The 21,222-nt window shown below is 41.7% G+C and overlaps 1 protein-coding gene across 2 annotated transcripts in view; it reads left to right on the top strand.

Annotated features, from left to right (window-relative positions):
* The first annotated feature begins 4,575 nt into the window (after window positions 1–4,575).
* Window positions 4,576–21,222, top strand: part of fbxl16 (F-box and leucine-rich repeat protein 16) — a 34,753-nt gene continuing 18,106 nt past the window's right edge. Inside the window, exon 1 of one of the 2 annotated variants that reach the window (XR_013098225.1) lies at window positions 4,576–4,958. The gene's annotated coding sequence lies outside the window, so the exon portion shown is untranslated. The remainder of the gene's footprint in view (window positions 4,959–21,222) is intronic. The other variant, XM_004574646.2, reaches the window with a different exon arrangement.

Here is a 21,222-nt window from a genome sequence, read left to right as displayed (position 1 = left end):
GGACACTCATTTGTATGAATACAATATGCAGAATGTTCAAACCCAGATTATGACTTGTGTTGATAATGTCCCACAGCACAGGGCTGTGGGCTGTACTGGACCCACAGCAGGCTTTTAACCTGAATTTGAATAAAGTGTAGGATGACCCAGGGATTAAAACACCAAACTAATTGCCACCACCCCCGCCCCTTTTTTTTAAATATATATTTTTTGTTATATTAATACATTGCTGGTGAAAAAAGAAGCAACTTTCCTTTTTATTGGGTGAGTAAGCATTTCGTATTAGGCATGTGCATTTGAATACTGATTTTCAGTTTCTGCTGCCTATTTGTAAGGCAGAAGAACAGCTTGAGTAAACCTGTGAATGGACACTAAAGGTGACCTTCCAAGTGTTTCTGATAGAGTTGTAGCCCATCCTTTCATGGAGCAGAGTTAGGCAGCACAAATCAATGTTATTTAATTTAATCGTGTTTTAGATGAAATTTTGTGCTGATTCTTCAGGTAACTCATGAATTCACGAGAGCTTGGAACATGATTTGCCTGTGTGCTCCAACACAGTGGATTTGAAATGAAACAATCAAGATGTTGATGATTGAGGTGCAAAAGTACTCCTATTCAGAGGTTCAAGTAAGTGGGCAAACTAAAACACTTTTACATAAGATTGGTTTTAATAATGTGCTTTGTAATCAATCACTGCTCGAAGTCCAGAGCCCCTCAGGTGCTCTTCTAGTTTGTCTTCTGTAACAGAAAAAGCAGTCTTGACTGGACTGATATCCTGGCAGCTTTTATTTCACCAGCATCATGGAGGCTCTTTAAATGTTTGGTGCCACTCTAACCCGGTCTTTCTGTTCCTGAGTGTAATCAGTGCTCTGTGCTTTGTTGTATTAAAACATGACAACATGACAGTGATGGAGTCACAACCTTCAGAGACAGACAGTGTGTGTGTGTGTGTGTGTGTGTGTGTGTGTGTGTGTGTGTGTGTGTGTGTGTGTGTGTGTGTGTGTGTGTGTGTAAGGTGATGCCTTTCAGTTAAAAATGACACTAGTGTTTTCCCACTCACAATAAGAATCGAAAAGCTCTGTAGACTCTGGAACATTTCATGAATTTTGCCCATCCTGTTCAGCACTGGTGTAGTAGGAGTGTGGAATATAATTAATAGGACAGTTTATAACAACAATATGTTGTGATACAGTTTGAGATATTTTATACATGTAATTGGTTGTTGGAAGGTGTATATACTTTACCACACCACTGTTTTTCTTTAGACAACAACAATTTACTGGAAATCTGCAGAACACCATGACAACAAATCCATCTGACACTGACTGATATTTCAGACCAAAAAACTAAGTAGGTTTCAGAGCTCATCACAGCACAGAAACAGCTTTAGTGAAGGTTACAAACGATCTTCTTATGGCCTCTGACAGTGGACTCATCTCTGTGCTTGTCCTGCTAGACCTCAGTGCAGCGTTCGATACTGTCGACCATAATATCCTATTAGAGCGATTAGAACATGCTGTAGGTATTACAGGTACTGCACTGCAGTGGTTTGTATCATATCTATCTAATAGACTCCAGTTTGTGCATGTAAATGGAGAGTCCTCTTCACACACTGAGGTTAATTATGGAGTTCCACAGGGTTCAGTGCTAGGACCAATTCTGTTTACATTATACATGCTTCCCTTAGGCAGCATCATTAGAAGACATAGCATACATTTACACTGCTATGCAGATGACACCCAGCTCTATCTGTCCATGAAGCCAGATAACACACACCAATGAGTTAAACTGCAGGAATGTCTTAAAGGCATAAAGACCTGGATGGCCGCTAACTTTCTGCTTCTTAGTTCAGATCAAACTGAGGTTATTGTACTCGGCCCTGAAAAGCTTAGAAATATGGTATCTAACCAGATTCTTACTCTGGATGGCATTACCTTGGCCTCCAGTAACACTGTGAGGAACCTTGGAGTCATTTTTGACCAGGACATGTCCTTCAATGCACATATTAAACAAATATGTAAGACTGCGTTCTTCCATTTGTGCAACATCTCTAAAGTTAGAAATATCCTGTCTCAGAGTGACGCTGAAAAACTAGTTCATGCATTTATTACTTCCAGGCTGGACGACTGTAATTCATTATTATCAGGAAGTCCTAAAAACTCCCTGAAAAGCCTTCAGCTGATCCAAAATGCTGCAGCAAGAGTCCTGACAGGGACTAGAAAGAGAGAGCAGATTTCTCCTGTTTTGGCTTCCTGTTAAATCCAGAATTGAATTCAAAATCCTGCTCCTCACATACAAGGTCTTAAATAATCAGGCCCCATCTTATCTTAATGACCTTGTAGTACCATATCACCCTATTAGAGCACTTCGCTCTCGCTCTGCAGGCCTACTTGTTGTTCCTAGAGTATTTAAAAGTAGAATGGGAGGCAGAGCCTTCAGTTTTCAGGCCCCTCTTCTGTGGAACCAGCTTCCAGTTTGGATTCAGGAGACAGACACTATCTCTACTTTCAAGATGAGGCTTCAAACTTTCCTTTTTGCTAAAGCATATAGTTAGGGCTGGACCAGGTGACCCTGAATCCTCCCTTAGTTATGCTGCAATAGACGTAGGCTGCCGAGGATTCCCATGATGCATTGAGTTTTTCCTTTCCAGTCACCTTTCTCACTCACTATGTATTAACAGACCTCTCTGCATTGAATCATATCTGTTATTAACCTCTGTCTCTCTTCCACAGCATGTCTTTATCCTGTCTTCCTTCTCTCACCCCAACCAATCACAGCAGATGGCCCCGCCCCTCCCTGAGCCTGGTTCTGCCGGAGGTTTCTTCCTGTTAAAAGGGAGTTTTTCCTTCCCACTGTTGCCAAAGTGCTGCTCATAGGGGGTCATATGATTGTTGGGTTTTTCTCTGTCTTCTTTGTATCATTTTAGGGTTTTTACCTTACAATATAAAGCACCTCGTGCACTACTGCTGCTACTATCTACACATGCACAAAAACGGATGGATTCCTTACAGAAGCTGCTGGCACTGGGAGCCCTTCCCCCGCTATAGAATACAATGAGTGTTTGTCAAATGCCTTAATTGACTTTGTGTGTGTGTGTGTGTGTGTGTGTGTGTGTGTGTGTGTGTGTGTGTGTGTGTGTGTGTGTGTGTGTGTGTGTGTGTGTGTGTATTTGTGTCGGTACGTTTTGTACAGTAAAATGGAACCTTTTGTGTTTTGTGCCTGAATGCGCACTGTCTACTGACGCTTTGTGTGCATCTATGTGGGTGTATCTCTTTGTGCCAAAGTGGGTGGGAGGCTGAACAGGCTTGTAGGACTAAAAATAGAATGCTCTCCAGCTCCCTGCCTCTTTGGACTGAGAGAGTGGCACAGCAATAAAGAAAAAGGGAGAAAATGGACAGATCAAACATAGGAGGAGAGTCTACCGTGGCGTCACTTCCTTATCAAAGCACGGCTTATAAAGAGATACATTCCCAGTAGGAAGTAGTTATTCCAATAAACTCTATAGGACCTGGCTTCTTGGTCCAAAACTGGAGTCAGTATTGAAGTGCTCTTGAATTTTTACCCGCTGTTTGTGACAAACTTCAGGTTTTATAATCAGCAAATGTATTTGCACCATATATTAAGAGTCAGATGTGATGATACTTTCTAGCACAGCTAGATAAATATCACTGAAATTAAGATATCGAATGTAAGGGCTCTGTGAACTGGAAAGAAGTCAGTTTTGCCGCCTGCTAATTTGTGCAGCAAGTGTGCTGGAATATTAAGGAATAAATCATAATATCATAGAAATGACAAAACGATCGATGCAATGGGCAGGAGTTTGCCCATTGGTCAGATAAGCTGTGCACCTTTCTTGCTACATTTTATTATAACTTCTAATGAAGGTGTATTGTCCCCGCTCTGTTGGCTTACTTTTCAAGTAGTTTTCCTTTGAACTAAGACTGTGTTGCTATAGTAACAAAGAGTTTTAAAAGAATCAAGTTTAAAAGTAGGACTGCATATGTCTGCCACTTTTTAGCATCCCTCTTCTGTTTTTCTTCTTCACCCCCTGTCCGTGCTGTCTTTGAAGATAATCGTTTTAGTACATCCCTCAGTGCATAAAGTAAAAACTTCCAAGGATCAGTGCATTTCCCAAAATCGGTGACCAGAAGACTGCAAAACGAGAATCTGCATATGCTGCTGACCTTACATCTGGATAACTGTGGCAGCCTGAACTCTTTCTTAAGGTCAAACACCAGTTTTTCACAGAGCATGTTTACAAATGCTGTAATAGTCGGAGCATGCGGAGTCACCCAGTTGGTGAAGAGTTAAATAACTCGCTTCTTTATTCATGAGCAAATTGTTTAATGTTGCTCCAACTTCTGCATCATATGAGCGGCCTACACACAGTTTTGTGTGTCCTCCACAGTAATGGGGGTTCAGTGAAGTTTGCTGTCTGTCACGAGTGGAGAATGACGTGCGCTGTTGCTTCAGGTAGCAGTCACATACACACACGGGCACAGGTAAAGCAGCTGTTGGTGTTTGGTTTTCGGGGTGTGCAGCATGCAGAAGCTGCTGCTCCTCGGGTTACATAAGAAGCAGACACGGTGGCTCTGTGCACGCCGCTGCTCCAGCTGCCCTCGCCTATCTCTTTAAATGAGACTGAGCCTCTCCGCTCTGCGTGTGTGCATGTGTGTGTGGAGGAGAAATTACGAGACAGAAAGGGCCACTGTAGGACTCGGCGATCGAAAACACAATAGACAAGCTCTTGTGCTTGGATGCGAACGACTTTGCAGAGGAGCCGAATGTGGTTTTCTGTCTATGGCGCATCTTTAGCTCGGCGATTGGACGCAGGACCAGCTCGTAATAATTATTTATTTCGCCCATTCTGCGCCGCACCGGTGGAAGAACCGTGATCGAGGCAGCGACAGCGACGTGCTGATCATGGATTAATGCCCGAGTGATTTTTCATCTACAAGGTAAACTGCGGAAAGGGCCGGCCGAGGGAAATGTGTCCGTGATCGCAGGGTGTAGGTGTGTGTGGCGGGGATGGATGGATGGCGTTACTTTATGGCAGCAGCATCCACGCCGCAGCTCCTCCGCGCACAGCGAGAAAGAGGAGACTGCAGGAAGAGGGTGATGTGGGTGAATGGCGGTGGATGTTTTAGTTCTTTGTGTGCACCGTGAGGCCTTCAGGAGCCGGAGCTGATCAACCGCATCGAGCTGCGTATTGTTAACAAACACAATGACGTCAACGTCTGTCAATGACGCACGCTCTTTCGTTCTTGTTTGTTTAACAGTGAAACAGGCTTTAGGAATCCATTTGGACTGCAATGTTTCCTTTGTGTTGCTGTTGTTCCCGGTTCCACCCATGATGCTCTGTCAGCTCTTCTTCATTCTCTGTGGGCCCGCTACGCGTTTCTGCGCTTCATATTTTAAAGGCTCCTTAAGTAGGTCAAATTGAGAAAAAGCAGTATGTTAGGAAAGCCTGCTACCAAGAGCTCGCTTCGAATTTAAATGTGTGGGACATCTTTTAATAATGCAGTTCAGGATGGTTGTTAGGTCATTCTTGGTAAAGGGCCACATCCTTTCAAATCCACACCCATGCAAGTTTTTCACTTGTGTATGTTATCGAATAAAACCATCAGTGGTATCATGAGGGTTCACCAGAAAACAGGTTGTTTCGAGATGGCAAATAGTGATATATTACACGTAGTGATATACAGCCCGTTTCAGGCTGGCGCTCCTTTCCTTTAATCTGACAACAACTAAACCATTGCAGGCTTCACTGGGAGGGATTCTGCTGTTCAGGCAGGGGTCACTCCTGATGTGTCACATGACTTCATTCACACATAGCAACACAAAACAGTAGTTTTGTTAAGTTACGCTCATCATTGATAGAAATGTTTTGGCTATATTGGTCTTTGAGTTGTTCTTTTTCTACAGTGAATGCTCAGCACACACTTTAGACAGCGCTTAAAAATGGTAATTATTTGGTTTTCTTTTCCCATAAAGGAACACAAGGCCAAAGATATACAAAAATCAACATGCAATAAGAATTTAGTGGCACTGATTCTACAATGTCTGCCTCCTGGTGAAGTTCTCTTACTTTTCTCTGCATGAACAAATGTGAAAAACAGAATTGTAGGTTTACTCAGGTCAGCACGGTCTCAGTGTGAAGCTGCTATTAAAGAGTTGGAGGAGCCACTGGACAAAGGCCCAAACTGTCAGCCTCAGTGGAGAAGATGCTGGTTCAGATCCAGCCCAGAAACCAGTCTGCACATGCCAGGCATGAACTGGAAACATGTGTCACTTTCCACTGTCCAAGTTTTACATCACCATTAAATGAGAGGCTACCATCTAAAACTGACACTTTATAAAGTTTATAGGTGATCATGTGAACAAAGAAACGTCATTTTTGAAGGGAAGCTTTATGGTGAGAATGTTTGAAGGAGTCGAGGTGAGTCGTTCAACCTGGAGAAAACTGTACCGGCTGCTAGGCATGATACATGCATCAGCAAGGCAGAAACACCTGCTGTGGAGCAAGGCACGCTAAAGTTGTGGAATAACCTTTCCAAAATGAAACTGGTTGTGTAGCTCACAAGGTTGAGCAAGCGAGCTATATGCCACAAAGGTACAGCAGAGACCCGAGTTTTCCTTTCCTGTCCACTCTCAACTATTCTGTCGTAATAAAGGTTAAAAAAACTAAACCCAACAGTACTTAAAAAAATCAAGTCTGTGCAGGGATTACAATCATTTAAACTGAACTAACATATCCAAAAACTCGGCTACTGAAAATGTATTTAGAGGGAAACTTACCAAAGGGACATTTGACCAGATCTAAGTTGTGCTTTAGAATAGAAGAATCCTCTAACTGTCCCACCGGGGGAAATTTGGTTGTAACAGCAGCAAAAAACACACGTAAACAAACAGAACAGGACACAGAACAGAAGCACACACAGTCTTTACATATTTACATCATGGACAATAGTTACCAAAACAGAGTACTGTACCGTTATTAAAATGAAAGAACAGATACCTGGCAAACTCAGGTTGTGGTGTGCAGACAGAGCAGGATACTGAAAGATGTTTAAATAGTTAAGAATATTTAGAATAATTAGAAAAGTGCCGATTGTGTACTTTATGCATAGTTTTTACCCTGCATGTATCATTTTTGTATTCATTTAAAAGCAAGCAGACAAAAAACCCCAAATGCTGATGGCAGGTTTGTCATCATGTAGCTCGAGGAAAAGTCAACCCCTTCTTCAATTCATTGGCTTCTAGAATTGAATGTCAAATCATTCTCCTCACATAAACTCTCCTGAGTGGGTGCGCCCCACCAGAATATATATGTTATTACTATATTACCCAAACAGAGCTCTTAGAAGCTTGTACTTATAGTTTCTAGAGTTCACAAACGCGCAACGGGCAGCAGAGTTTTCAGCCGGCTCCTGTCCTGCTCCAACACGCCGTCTCTTAGTTGATCTAAAAATGCTGCTATTGGCTCATGCCGCATCGGGAACTTCCCACCATGACTTCTCTTTATACCTCCCAGGCTTTTACATGCAGCTGTTGAATGTGATTGAATACTCTCTGCCATCACTTTTTGGTGTTTTTTCCAGTTTGATCTTTATTTCTGGCGTCTGTTTTCCAAGTGCATGCAAACGGCTGGCTCTTCTTGAGCCCCATTCTACCTAAAAAACGTCCGACCCTTTGGTGGTCCGCTGTCTCTGTGCTGCACCTCTTTTGCCTGCATTGGTCTTCTGGCTGCCCATGTTGTCACAACTTTCAGATTGTAGTGCTTTTACCAGAGTTTTTGATAATAACATCCTTCATAACAAAAGTATTGCATTAGTCTATATATATGAACATGAGAGGAATGCAAACATACATATTTACATGGTGATGAAAGGTCTTAAGCCATTCATAGACCATCTGCCTTTGAATATGATCATGTGTATTCTTTTATATCGTAGCTTTTTGATCCAAAGCAGAATTAGCACATCTGTTTCCTTCTCTTCATCTTAAAAGGTGAACAGCTATCTACTCTGACCAGTTGGCAGCTCAGAGGAAAGCGAGAGATAGAGAGATGAGGACACAACGCAGAGTGGAGAGAGAAGATGCTGAACTCATATTTTATAGCTGTTCACCAAAGCTCTCAATATGTGGTGAAAAGAGACGTCAGTGCTAAGAAGGCCATCACAAGAAATACCAACCAAAACTGTTAGAGAAATTCATGCCAGGTCACCAATCTGACACAGTCTTAAGAAAAAGAAATGCACAAAGACCACAGAAGATAATCAAAGTGAATGATCTCACACTTCTTCCCTTGGATAAGAAAACTGTCTTTACAAAATCCCAGCCAGTAGCACTGATCCATGTCACCATCAAAGTCTACAATCAAGACATGTCTGCATGAATGAAAGGCTTACAACACGATGCAAACCACTGTCAGTGCAGGAATGCCAGGATAGAAAAAGCATCTAACACTTCAGTGGACCTGGGTCACCGGTGTTTATTGATGAGTACTGATAGAAATAGCACGATGGATTCTGAGGTGTACATGGCTACAGTTCTGTGAAAAAGTCTTTGCCCCTTCCTGAACTTTTCTTTTTGCATGTTTGTCACACTGCCATGTTTCATGTCATCAAACAAATTTTAATATTAGACAGAGATAACATGATTAAATGAAACATGCGACTTTGATCAGCCGCATTGGAGGGTTTTCTCGCACGAACAGCCTGAGATGCTTTGACATCTCGATCAGATTTAAGTCTTTGACGAGACCACTCCATCAGTTGCAGCTAGCGCTCCAGCCCCAGACCATCACACTACCACTGTTGGCATGATGTTCTTTTTATGAAATACTGTGTGAATTTTACACCAGATGTAATAAGACTCAAACCTTCCAAAAAGTTCAGTTTCACTGAATATTTTCCCTAAAGTCTTTTTTTCTTTGGCAAATCTAAGATGAACCTTTGTAACCGTTTTTGGTCGTCTTTGTGCTTTGGGCTAAAATATTATCCTCGGACCTTAACTAAGACGAGTGAGGCCTGCAGTCCTTTAGATGTTGATCTGAGCTTTTTTAGGACTTCTTGTGTGATTTCTTGATGCGGCCTTGGACTGGTTTTGTTAGTCTGGCCACTTGTGGAAAGGTTCATCACTGTTCCAGGTTTTCTCCATGTGGTTTACTAAAGCCTTACAATGGTTTTATAACTCTTTCCAGACTTACAGATGTCAGTGACCTACTTTACTGTTCAGGCAGGTTGTATTTAAGTGATTTCTTGATTCAGCAGGTCTGACAGAAGGTCAGGCCTGGGTGTGGCATATGAAATTCAACTCAGCTTTCCAGAGGGGGGGTCACGTGGCCAAGCATTAAGATGGCAGCTTAGCGAGGTCGCTCTCAGGACAGTGTACAAACTTTCTATAAAAAACCCTTGCATATGCTGTTAGTGTGGTCTGGAATATACGGCACTGACATGTCAAAAGCTTCATCTGTGAAACAGTGTGACATCTTTACCCGAAGACGCAAGACAGGCGCTATACCATCAACGTCCGACACAGATGCTAACATGGCTAGCATAGCCGAGGTTTTGGATGAACTCAAATCACTCCGGTCGGATTTTGGAGCCAAGTTGGACAGCATCGATATAAGACTGACTGGGATGGCGAGCGCAGTGACTGCACTGGAGGGTAAAGTCTCGGAGGTAAAGCAAGACATATTGAACCAGGGGGCTCATATCGAAGAGGCCGAAGCCCGCATTGCCGAAGTTGAAAGCACACTTGAGAAAACAGAAACGTCACTGAACTCGGCTATCAAACGAATCGCACTTCTTGAAGCCAAAACAGATGATTTGGAAAACCGCGGACGACGAAAGAACCTGCGCATCTTCGGCATAAAAGAGGGAGCAGAGGGGCAACAATCACTCTTCGACTTTATTAGCATCATGCTACCCAAGTGGCTGGGGCTGGCGCCCGACAAGTCATTCACACTGGAGCGAGTGCATCGCACGCTTGCCTCTGGGAAACCAAACCAGAGCAGAGCGGTGCTTATTCGTTTCTTAAAATTCCAAGAGAAGGAACTGGTATATCGGGAAGCAAGAAAACAACAAATTACACATGATGGGGCCAAGATCACATTTGCACAGGATCTGTCTGCGGAGACGGTTCGGATCCGACGGGGATTTCACCCGGTTGTCAAACTGTTTATTGATATCAATGCCTTCCGTGGATTCCAGCACAACCCATGCAGACTCAGAATCCTGTACGGTGGGAAGATCCACCTTTTCTCAACACCTCAAGAAGCCGAAAAATTCTACAAGAATTTGCCGAAGGAAACAGCAGAGGATGCTCATCACCAGTGAGTTGGTTAAACAACAGGTTAACCATTAAGACACTCCATAAGACTGCCTCTGCTTCAACATAACCGACCAGTAATTGAGTCACTGATAAGAGACAGATAAAATTTTGAGCTCGAATTTATGTGGGACTTATGTTACCATAACTGGGCGTTTTTAAGCGCATATTCGTTCTAAGTTTGATTGCAATCGTTTTTGGGTTGTAGATTAACAGCTGAACCTCACCTAAGTCTTTTTTTTTGTTTTGTTTTGTCCTACCAAGGGTAAACTTTACTTTATTATGGGGGAAGAATCAGTATCATTATATGGTTAGTGTACACTGTCTGATTTATGGGGTTTTGGAGAGGTCGCGTTGACTAGTTACTCCTCAGTGATGTGGATTAACGCCCTCCAAATAATTTGTTCAAGGGAGGGGGGAGACATTTCCAACAAGGAAATGCAAATGTTCAATCAGAAATTGTTTACAAGTTCTTTATCTGGTATGTGTGAGTGTGTGAATGTATGTGCAAACCTGCTTCTTCAATTTTCCCTTTACTTTGTTTATTTAAGTGAACAGTCTGACAATATTTTATGGAGAGGGCAACTAAAGAGAACATTTTGAAGGTTAACATTACGACCTGGAACGTTAGGGGGATACGGAAGTTAGCTAAACTGAAACAAGTATTAAACCGACTAAAACATTTTAACTCTAGGATTATTTTTCTACAGGAATCTCATCTTACTGCATCAGAGATACATTTATTAACCAAAAGATGGCAGGGTCAGGTATATTTCTCTTCTTTTACTAGACATGCCAGAGGAGTCATTACTCTTATACATAAGTCAATCCCATTTCAAACTACGAGGGTGATTACAGATCCAAACGGGAGATATGTAATTGTGCAGGGCCGTATCTCCATGTTAGAAATAAACCTGATAAATATCTATGGCCCCAACGAGGATAACCCATCCTTCTATGAAAATCTATTTCTCACAATATCAACCTTGGAGGGCCTTTATATCATAGGAGGGGACTTCAATTGCGCCCTGGACCCTAACCTGGATAGGTCGTCTCAAACTGAGACTACTCATACCCAGACTAGAAAAATACTTTTTAACTATATGAAAGATTTGAGATTAAATGAGGTCTGGAGAACAAGGAATCCAAATAACAGGGAATTTTCATGTTATTCTAGTTCGTATCAAAGTCATTCGCGGATAGACTACTTTCTTATCTCTACAGAGTTATTACCTTGTGTTGAGAACTGTTGGTATAACAGTATTGTGATTAGTGATCACGCAGCAGTATGTCTATCAGTTAGATTGGGCGAAGTTGATCAAGGTGTAAAGCGATGGAGGATGCAAACATTTTTGTTAAAGGACCCATCATTTGTCAAATTTATAGAAACTTGCATTGATCAATATTTTCAAATAAATAAAGATGAAACCACAGCTAGTATTAGGTGGGAAGCATTTAAAGCTTACATAAGAGGGGAAATTATAAGCTACAGTAGCAACAAGAGTAAGCAATATAACCAAGAATTAAAATCATTAGAAAGGCAAATTAAATCTAATGAAACAGAATTTTACCAGAGCAATGATCCCACTAAACTAAACAATCTGACTATTCTAAGAGCCAGGTATGATAAATTAACAGCAGAGAAAGTGGCAAAAAGTTTAATGTGGACCAAACAATTATTTTATGACCAAGGAGAGAAGGCAGGAAAATTATTGGCCTGGAGGATAAAAAAGATGCAAGCAGAAAAGGCCATCACCCACATAAAGTCCAAATCGGGTATTATAACAACAGACCCTTTAAAAATAAATGAAAATTTCAGAGAGTTTTATCAATCTTTATACCAATCTGAATATACGGGAAACAGAGAAACACAAGATGCATTTCTTGATCAGTTAAAATTTCAAACCCTCTCAGAAGAGGATAAAACAGCCCTTGATAGTCATTTAACAATAAAAGACCTGTCAGAAGCCATAGACGACCTGAATAGCGGTAAAACGCCTGGTCCTGATGGACTTCCAATGGAATTCTATAAAACATTTAAAAATAAATTAATACTGCCACTTCTTAACATGTATGAGGAGTCATATAAGTCCGGAATACTCCCAGACTCACTGAGATTAGCTACAATAACCCTTTTATTGAAGCCAAATAAGCCTCCGACTGAATGCTCCTCTTATAGGGGAATTAGTCTTATGGGATGTGATACGAAGATTTTGTGTAAAGCACTCTCTAGAAGACTAGATAAATGTGTGCCTAATTTGATAACAGACGATCAACAAGGTTTTGTTAAAACGAGACAAGGCTATCATAATATAAGACGTGTCCTCAATGTACTTTATGAGAAAAACAATAGGGAGGACACTGCACTGCTATCACTAGATGCGTGCAAAGCCTTCGATAGAATAGAATGGAATTATCTCCTGCAGGTGCTCCCCAGATATGGACTAGGTGAAACATTCCTGAAATGGATCCGATTATTGTATACACATCCAACAGCACAAGTTTTAACTAATAATAACGTATCAAAACCCTTTAATTTACAGCGATCAACCAGGCAGGGCTGCCCTCTGTCACCAATTCTCTTTGTGTTAGCAATAGAACCTCTGGCCATGGCTGTGAGAGCAAATGCAGGAATATCAGGGATAAGAATTGGAGGAAGAGACCATCTAATTTCTTTATTTGCAGATGATATTATATTTTTTTTGACTAATCTGAAAGATAGTATCCCTAATTTAGTAACATTAATAAAAACATTTGGAGAATTTTCAGGATACAAAATTAACAATTCTAAATCAGAATTAATGTTTCTTAATGAGGAAGAAAGAAGAAGCCCTGTGGTGGCCACCCCATTTAAGACAACTACAACAGGCTTTAAATATTTAGGCATTAGGATCACTCCAAGCCTCAAGGACATAACCTCAATAAATTATGATCCCCTTGTAGGAGAGGTCACGGAAATGCTAAACCGTTGGACAAACCTGCCTGTATCTATGATAGGCCGGATAAATATCCTAAAAATGACAATTTTACCCAAATTTTTATATTACTTCCAAACACTTCCGTTGCCCCTACCAACTTCATTTTTTGACAGTTTAAACAAACTATTTAACCAATTTATTTGGAATAATAAGAAGGCAAGGCTCCGCTTACAACTACTTTACTTGCCCTATGAAAGAGGAGGTCTCCAAGTCCCCAACCTCAGATGGTATTATATGGCTGCCCAACTAACATCAGCCACCCATTATTTCTGCCCAACAACACCTCCAGCCTGGGTTGACATCGAGCAAAAATCTGTTCCAGATCTTCCCTTACACACTTTTCTATATTCTTCAGACACTAAGATATTAAAACTACAAGGAACCCTTTCTTGAAAAATACAATTATAATTTGGCATGCAGCTCATAAATATGTGGGCGATCCTCCATCGCTTTCGCAATTTACCCCTATTTGGGGAAATGAAAAGTTCACGCCTGGTAAAAGTGATGGGGGATTTAAAATATGGAAAAATAAAGGCATTCAAAAAATTAAAGACCTATATGCAGATGGCATACTGCTCACATTTGATCAGTTGTGTAAAAAATATTTAATACCCCCAAAGCATTTTTTTAAATATTTACAATTGAAAAACTATTTGTCATCAAAACTGCAAAGGATTGCTGAACTTCCACCATTGACAAAAATAGAGGAGGTATGTGTTAAGAATACAAAAGGGAAAGGTTTTCTCTCTATATATTATAATTTACTGGTGCTTTCCTCCAAAGACTCAGCAGCAGATAAACTGCATGCTTGGAGAAGGGAGATCCAAGAGGACATAGATGAAAATGACTGGAACCAGGCTTGCTTAAAAGCACAAAAACAAACAATAAACACACGCTTTAAACTACTGCAATATAAATGGCTCATGAGAACCTATATAACACCTGTCAAGCTTCATCATATGTCCAATGATATTCCGGACATCTGTACTAAATGTCTAGTTGAAAAAGGAACTCTTCTTCATTGTCTATGGGAGTGTCCTAAAATCCAGGACTTTTGGAAAGATGTTATCAAATATCTGTCCGAAGTGTTTAAGGTAAAAATCCCTTTAATAGGAAAACTCTGTGTACTTGGAATATATCCAAGGGAATTTAAGCAATCGGGGAAAAAAACTAAATTACTGGACTACGGACTACTTCAAGCCAGAAGAGCCATTGCGCTATGTTGGAAGAGTATGGATGCTCCCTCCATGGGACTCTGGAAGAAGGAAATTGCAATCTCTCTAGGCCTGGAAAGACTGACATATATTGCCAAGGGCAAACAATGGGACTTTGTGAATATGTGGAAGCCATATATGACTATTTTAGGGAGTGGAGGTGAAGGACATTTATGAACAAAAAGGAAAAGAAGAAGGACAGGAGGGGAGAATCTTGTCTATCCTAACCCATTGTATTTTTGTATTGCTGTGAGAACTATGCTCATTTCTACATTTGAATGTGATGTAGGCAGGTTTGATGTATGGATGGATGTGTGAATGTGAGGGTGTTCAACATTTGTTTGTATTGTACTATAAAAAAATTCAATAAAAATATATGGAAAAAAAAAAAAACTCAGCTTTCCAAAAAATGTGGTTAATCTCAGATAATTCAGTTCATTGATGACTCTGTTGGCTCTACCCAACAGAGTCATCGGTGACTCTGCATATAAGAACCAATCCATGGTAAATGGATTGGTTCTTATATAGTGCTTTTCTACTCTGTCTGAGCACTCTTTATACAACAAGCGCCATTCCCTCATTTGCACAAGCACTTTTTTCTACACCTAAGTGCTTTCTATCTAACATTCACAGTCATTCATACTCCAGGGATGCAGTTTGCCCAGAGAGCAAATATGAGGTTCAGTCTCTTACCCAAGGATATTTTGGCAAACTGAAGGAGAGAGACCACAAACAAGTGGCTGACAGTGGCTGCAGTAAAGGTTTAGCAGAGCATCTTAAAGGATTCAGCTGTATAAATTAAAAAAAAAATAAAGTGTAAGAATAAGAAATGAAAACAAAAATATTTAGAAGTTTTGATAGTTTCTCTAGTTGTCTTGATGCACGCTCAATCATGCAGGTAAGCAAAAAAAGTTGATTCAGTTCATCTGGATGTTTTCAGTGGGAGAAACGTTTCGTCATCATCAGGTGACGTCTTCAGTCTCAGCTGACTGCAGGTTTCAGTCTTATAAACAGGACATTTGCATGATGACTGAAACCAGCCCACTGAAGGAACAATGGGCTGGGAGGTCAGTCCCTTCATCATTAATATAACTCTCATGACCATTGATCAAAGCTCACTGAAAACGCCACGTCCAGATGAACAGAATCAACCTTTTCTCTAGTTGGTTTTGAGCCTCTGATCATCAGCAGTGTTTTTGAAAAATACGTCCTGAGAGAGGAATATATCATGTCAAACGTATCGGTCCAAGTACAGAACCTCGTGGACTCATTTACATGAATACACTGGAATTTATCAGTGCAATGAATTTCCTTTAATAACAGCAGTTTGTTTTAGTCATTAACGGTATTGAATCCTGCATCGAGGCCTAACAGGACCTCACCGCAGCAGAGACATGTTCACAGTTAGAGGCCGTAAGACGATCGCCCGTCGCCTGTACTCGTGTAGATTTCTGTAGCTGATTGACAGCAGCCGAAATGCATCTTTGATTAATTGGAAGATAGCTGGGACAAGTAAAGGCTTTTAAGGAATATTGTAATGACAACACCCTTAAAAGACTTCCACATAGACTAATAAAGAGAAACTGATCATATTTAATATTGAAGTAAAACTTCAATAACAAAGTTTAACGTGTTGTATGGACAGCTCTGATAGACTTGTTGAAACATGGTTTGAACTTTTTGAATATATCATAAAGTAGTCTGTAAGTCAGGCATGCTCTCCCTCTCAGAGCCGTCTGTCCTCTCCCCTTCATTCCCCGTTGGTTCCTTATAATACAATTAGATAACATTGACCTCTGTGGATTGTTTTCACTACAGCACAGAAAATCAGTATGAAAAATGCAAAAGATTCACAACTAAAATGACATGTACGGAAATATAAGAACGATTGTTAAATCATATCTTGTATTTTATAACATCTTCAGCAGAGATATTCATGACATTAGGTAATATTTATTATTAATCCCTTTTTAAACAGAACAGCCTTAAGATTAGCCCTGTGAGCGGGTTAGGGTCTCTGTCAGGAAGTGTTTGAACATATACACACCTGCCCGCTAGCTTAGGTCGGCCAATCAGCAGCTCGGCACCAGAAACTAAGTATAACTTTAGAGGTGACCGTGCATGTTAGGCAGGCCTTTGGCACTCTTTAAGGAGTCGACTGACTTTGTTTCAACGTGTTTGATTTTATTTTTCTTTATCCTGTTTGTATATGTACAGCACTTTGTGAAGCCTGGTTTCATGTTAACGTGCTGTATAAATAAAGCTGATCTGGTCTGGACCTGTGGCTTCATTTAAAAGCACACAGTTGGTTTGTTTTTATTAAAAAATAAAAAACTAGCATCAAACATGATTGTCCCCTGTGCCTCGCTCAGGACAATATTATCCAGTTGTTTATTTGTGATGTTGTGATAGTTTCCACTGTGGTAAAGCAGATGAATATAAAAAGGGCTTCGGGTCAGATTTGGGTATTTCAGGCTAGCTGAGTCAGAAGGGCTCATCAAACCCTGTTAGTGAAAAGTAAATGATTATATATTCCCTATAGTGATATTCAAAGATAGGCATAAACAATATTTTGACTGACAGTGAAGTTTACAGTGGGTGTCAAAATGATTTATAACAGATATTTCCAACAAACAAACAGCTCCGCACCTCAAAAAAGTAACATAAAGGAAAAAAGTCAAACATTGTGATGGACTTTTTACATTTGTGAAAAAAATGTAAAAAGTTGTTGTATGGCAGTAATAAATAGACTGAAGTTACCAGAATCACTGGGATATAACAGATATAACTACTGTTAACGCAGGGCCTTTGTTTCCAGAAGAATATTTAACAATATTATATTCACTTAGTTAATTTCAGCACTTCCTTTTTGCTGCTACAGGATATTTTAACTGAAAATAAGCAAGCAAGATGAACTTCTTTCTACAACAGCGTGGTGGAGCTGCACAGGTAGCCAATTAAATTAATAACAGTAACATTTATTTGAAGTCATTTTACTTTCTGTAAAGTCTCATTAAAATTATTATCAGTCCCTCGGTGGATAAAAATGTCTCATTTGTAAAACTGCTGTAAAGTTTTATATTTGTTGCTTATTATTATTATCCATCCATTTCCTTTTTTTTTTTTCTTTTTGCCTGTCCCATTTGGTTCTTTAGCCATCAGAATTGTTGTCTGAAGACCAACAAGGATACCCAATGGATTTACTTTGCCAAATGGATCATCGTGGCATTGCCGTATTGGTCCATTTGGTCGATCTTTGTTTTTATTATTTATTATATTTTATTTTCAGATGTTACAGACGGGACAGACATGAGTGAGAGATAGGAAAGGGAGAAAGAAAGAGGAAGGAAAGGAAAAACAGAAGGGGAGAGGGACAGTGAGAAAGGGGGGAGAAAAAAAATAAAAAATCTCCTGGATCACCTGTTGAGAGAAGAATAGAAAACAAGCAAAAAAACAAAAAAAACAAAAAACAAAGCAACATACTAAACACAACACCATCGCATTAATCTAGCTAAGTGTAAACAGCAGTAAATACTAAATATTCAATGTTGTTGTGCAGCACGCACCGACACCTGAGGGAGTCCGCCACCGGCAGGGGAAGTGGTGGTAGGTGGAGATAGGCCTCCAAACCTTGGAGGGCCTGAGGTGTCCCCAGAGAGGTGGCGTCTGATACCCAACCTGACATATAGACACAGACATACAGGCACACACAGACACAAACATCCATTCCCCCCCTCAGGCTCTCATATGCACTCACTCCACACTCAACCAACGTGGAGACAGACGATCACACTCCCCAAGCGTACTCTACAAACCGGGTCTAGGTACCCTTGCTCCTGGAGGGGGGAACTGCACCCAGACCCAGGTGGTGTTACCCTTTTCCCTGCGGTGGGGAGAGGCAGACCACCCCGACTCCGTAGCAGCAGGGAGGCCCCACACTCCAGACCGCAGTCGGACGGCCAACTCCACCTAGCCCTCCCGCTCCAGCAGGCCGCAGAGAATGGGGGTGGGAGAAGACTCCAAACCTCCCTCCACCCGCTCATTGTAGTGTTGATGCATGTGTGTTTTAAGGTGCATTTAAAACCCAGGAGGGCATGGAGCTACCTGCCAAGGAGCAGCAGGTAAGCGCATAGTCCCTCCTGCTAGCCCTCAATGTCTAAGTGTATTTAAAATTGAGAGGTGGGCAACGACGCCAGGGGTGAGGTGTACACCCTGATGGTAATTTGGACTCCGTGATTGTGCCCACCCCCAAGATCCTATATGTATGTGTAATGAGAGTGTGAGTAATGTGAATGTCTAAGTTGTGGGATAAAATTGAGGCAGAGGCAGCCAGAAGGGGACAGGGGGGGGGGGGGGGGGGGGGGGGTAGCCTCCTCTGCACCCTGGTGACATACCCCCACTCCAAGGCCCTGCATGTGTGGGTGGTTGTGGTGGAGCGGGAAGAGAGAGGCAGCTGGAGATGGGGAGGGAAGGAAGGGAGGGGCAGGTAACCCCTCCCTGGGGCCAGCTCCCCCGCTGACCCCAGTAGGCACTCCCACCCTCCGCGACCCGCCAGGGAAAGGGGGCCCAGGCCCATCCAGACCGGGGCCCAGTGCAGTAGCGCCCCCCGGCTCCACAGAGCCCGGGACAGTCCACCCAACCCCACCACAGAGAAAACTGCACCCACCCCACCATCCACTCATCTTCCAGACTACATAAGACAGTAAACGCCCAGGCTGAGATCTTCCTCCACCTCTCCTGTATCTCCCCCTCCTGCAGAGAGAGTTCCTGAAGAGAGGAAAGCTCCTGCAAGATGTGACCATCCCCCCCACCAGTTGAAGAGCCCCCCAGGTGGTTCGACGCACCGGCGGCACCCCGCTCCAGGGCCGGGCCCCCATGCACCCACCCGCCCACAACCCCGGCAACACACCAACCAGGATCCAAGCCCCCGAGGCCCGGCCCGGGCCCCAGCCCAGAGACGGAGCACCCCCAGAACCTCACGCCCATCCCGGACCCACCCAGGGGCAGCCAGGCTACCAGGTCAGTAACCCACGTCCGTCAGCACAGACCCTCCCCTAGCCCCGCTGCACGCAGCCGCGAGGAAACAGTCACCTGAGAGCCAACAGAGCCCCCAACCGGACATGACCGCTACCCCGTGTTGAGCCCCCCAAGGAAGATGCCTCCGGGGAACCCCCCGACGCCCTAAGCCTGTCCCTACCCCCACACCAATCACAACAGTGAAGGCGGGACCAAACTATGACCCCCCACCCCCACTAGGTGATGGAGCTGATCAAAGGAGCCCAGAGCAATTGATCTGATGTGGTGGCAGAGGCTGTATCAAGACTAATGTAATCTAATAGATAATTTCTATATTGGTTAGAATTAAGATTATTTTTATTTTTCCAGTTCATGAGGACTGTTTTCTTGGCTATGCATAGGGCAATGAAAACCATATGGGCTATATTCTTTTCTGAAGTGACATTATCTAAGCTGCCCAACAAACACACTAAGGGGGAAGTTGGAATGTTACATTTCAGACACTTTGATAAGTCTTCACATATCTCGCGCCAAAACTTCTGAACTGGTGGACAGAACCAAAGAGCGTGGATATAATTGTCTGGTGTATTGCCTTGACAGTGTGAGCAGTTGTTGGAAGATGTAAAGCCCATCTTGAACATCCGATGACCTGTATAGTGCACTCTATGTAGTATTTTGTATTGTATTAATTGCAGACTGGGATTTTTAATTAATTTAAAAGTTTTTAAGCAAATCTGAGACCAGAAGTTTTGGTCTAAGTTAACTGATAAATCCGCTTCCCACTTTGCAATAGGAAGTGATATTGATTCATCTAATTTAGAAAGTGTTCTGTATATTTTAGATAATAATTTGGGGGATTTAAGAGTAAGAAAATGTGCCGCACTTAGTGGTGTTTGTAATTCAACTTGACTGAGGTTAAATTTATTTTTTACTATGGATTTAATTTGTTGATATTCTAAAAACCTTGTCTTGTTGATCCCATATTGTGCAACTAGTCTGTCAAATGGAATAAATTCTGTTCCCTCTAATATATGTTCTAAGTATTTAATTCCTTTACAACTCCATTCTGGGAAATTAATCATATTATTGTTTTGTAATATGTCAGGGTTATTCCAGATAGGAGTACGTTTGCATGGGATTAATGAAGACTCCGTTATTTTTAGAAACTCCCACCATGCTGTCAGAGAAAAGCTGATGTTGATACTTTTAAAGCATTCATGTCTTTTGATGTTTGAGCTAATAAATGGTAGGTCTGAAATCTCTAGATCCTTGCATAGTGCCTGTTCAACATCTAGCCAGGGCTCATCTAAGAAGGTATGTTTTAACCATTCTGAGATGAACTGAAGCCTGTTGGCTAAGAAGTATTGTTGAAAATTAGGCAGATCTAATCCTCCTCTATCCTTGGTTCTTTGTAGCGTTTTTAAGCTGATGCGCGGGGGTTTATCTTTCCAAAGGAATTTGGAAATATATGAATCCAGAGATCTGAACCAATCTTGTGATGGTTTGTTAGGGATCATCAAAAATAAGTAATTTATTTTTGGCAAGATCATCATTTTTATAGTGGCGACCCTTCCCATGAGTGATATGGGTAAAGATTTCCATCTAGTCAGATCGCCTTCTACTTTCTTTAGAAGTGGGATGTGGTTTAATTTAGTTAAGTCTGAAAGCTTAGGAGAGAC

Source organism: Maylandia zebra, linkage group LG4 (assembly GCF_041146795.1).
Source record: "Maylandia zebra isolate NMK-2024a linkage group LG4, Mzebra_GT3a, whole genome shotgun sequence".
NCBI classification, from domain to species: domain Eukaryota; kingdom Metazoa; phylum Chordata; class Actinopteri; order Cichliformes; family Cichlidae; genus Maylandia; species Maylandia zebra.
The sequence above is the reverse complement of the archived record's forward strand: the minus strand, read 5'-3'. Positions and strand labels throughout refer to the sequence as shown.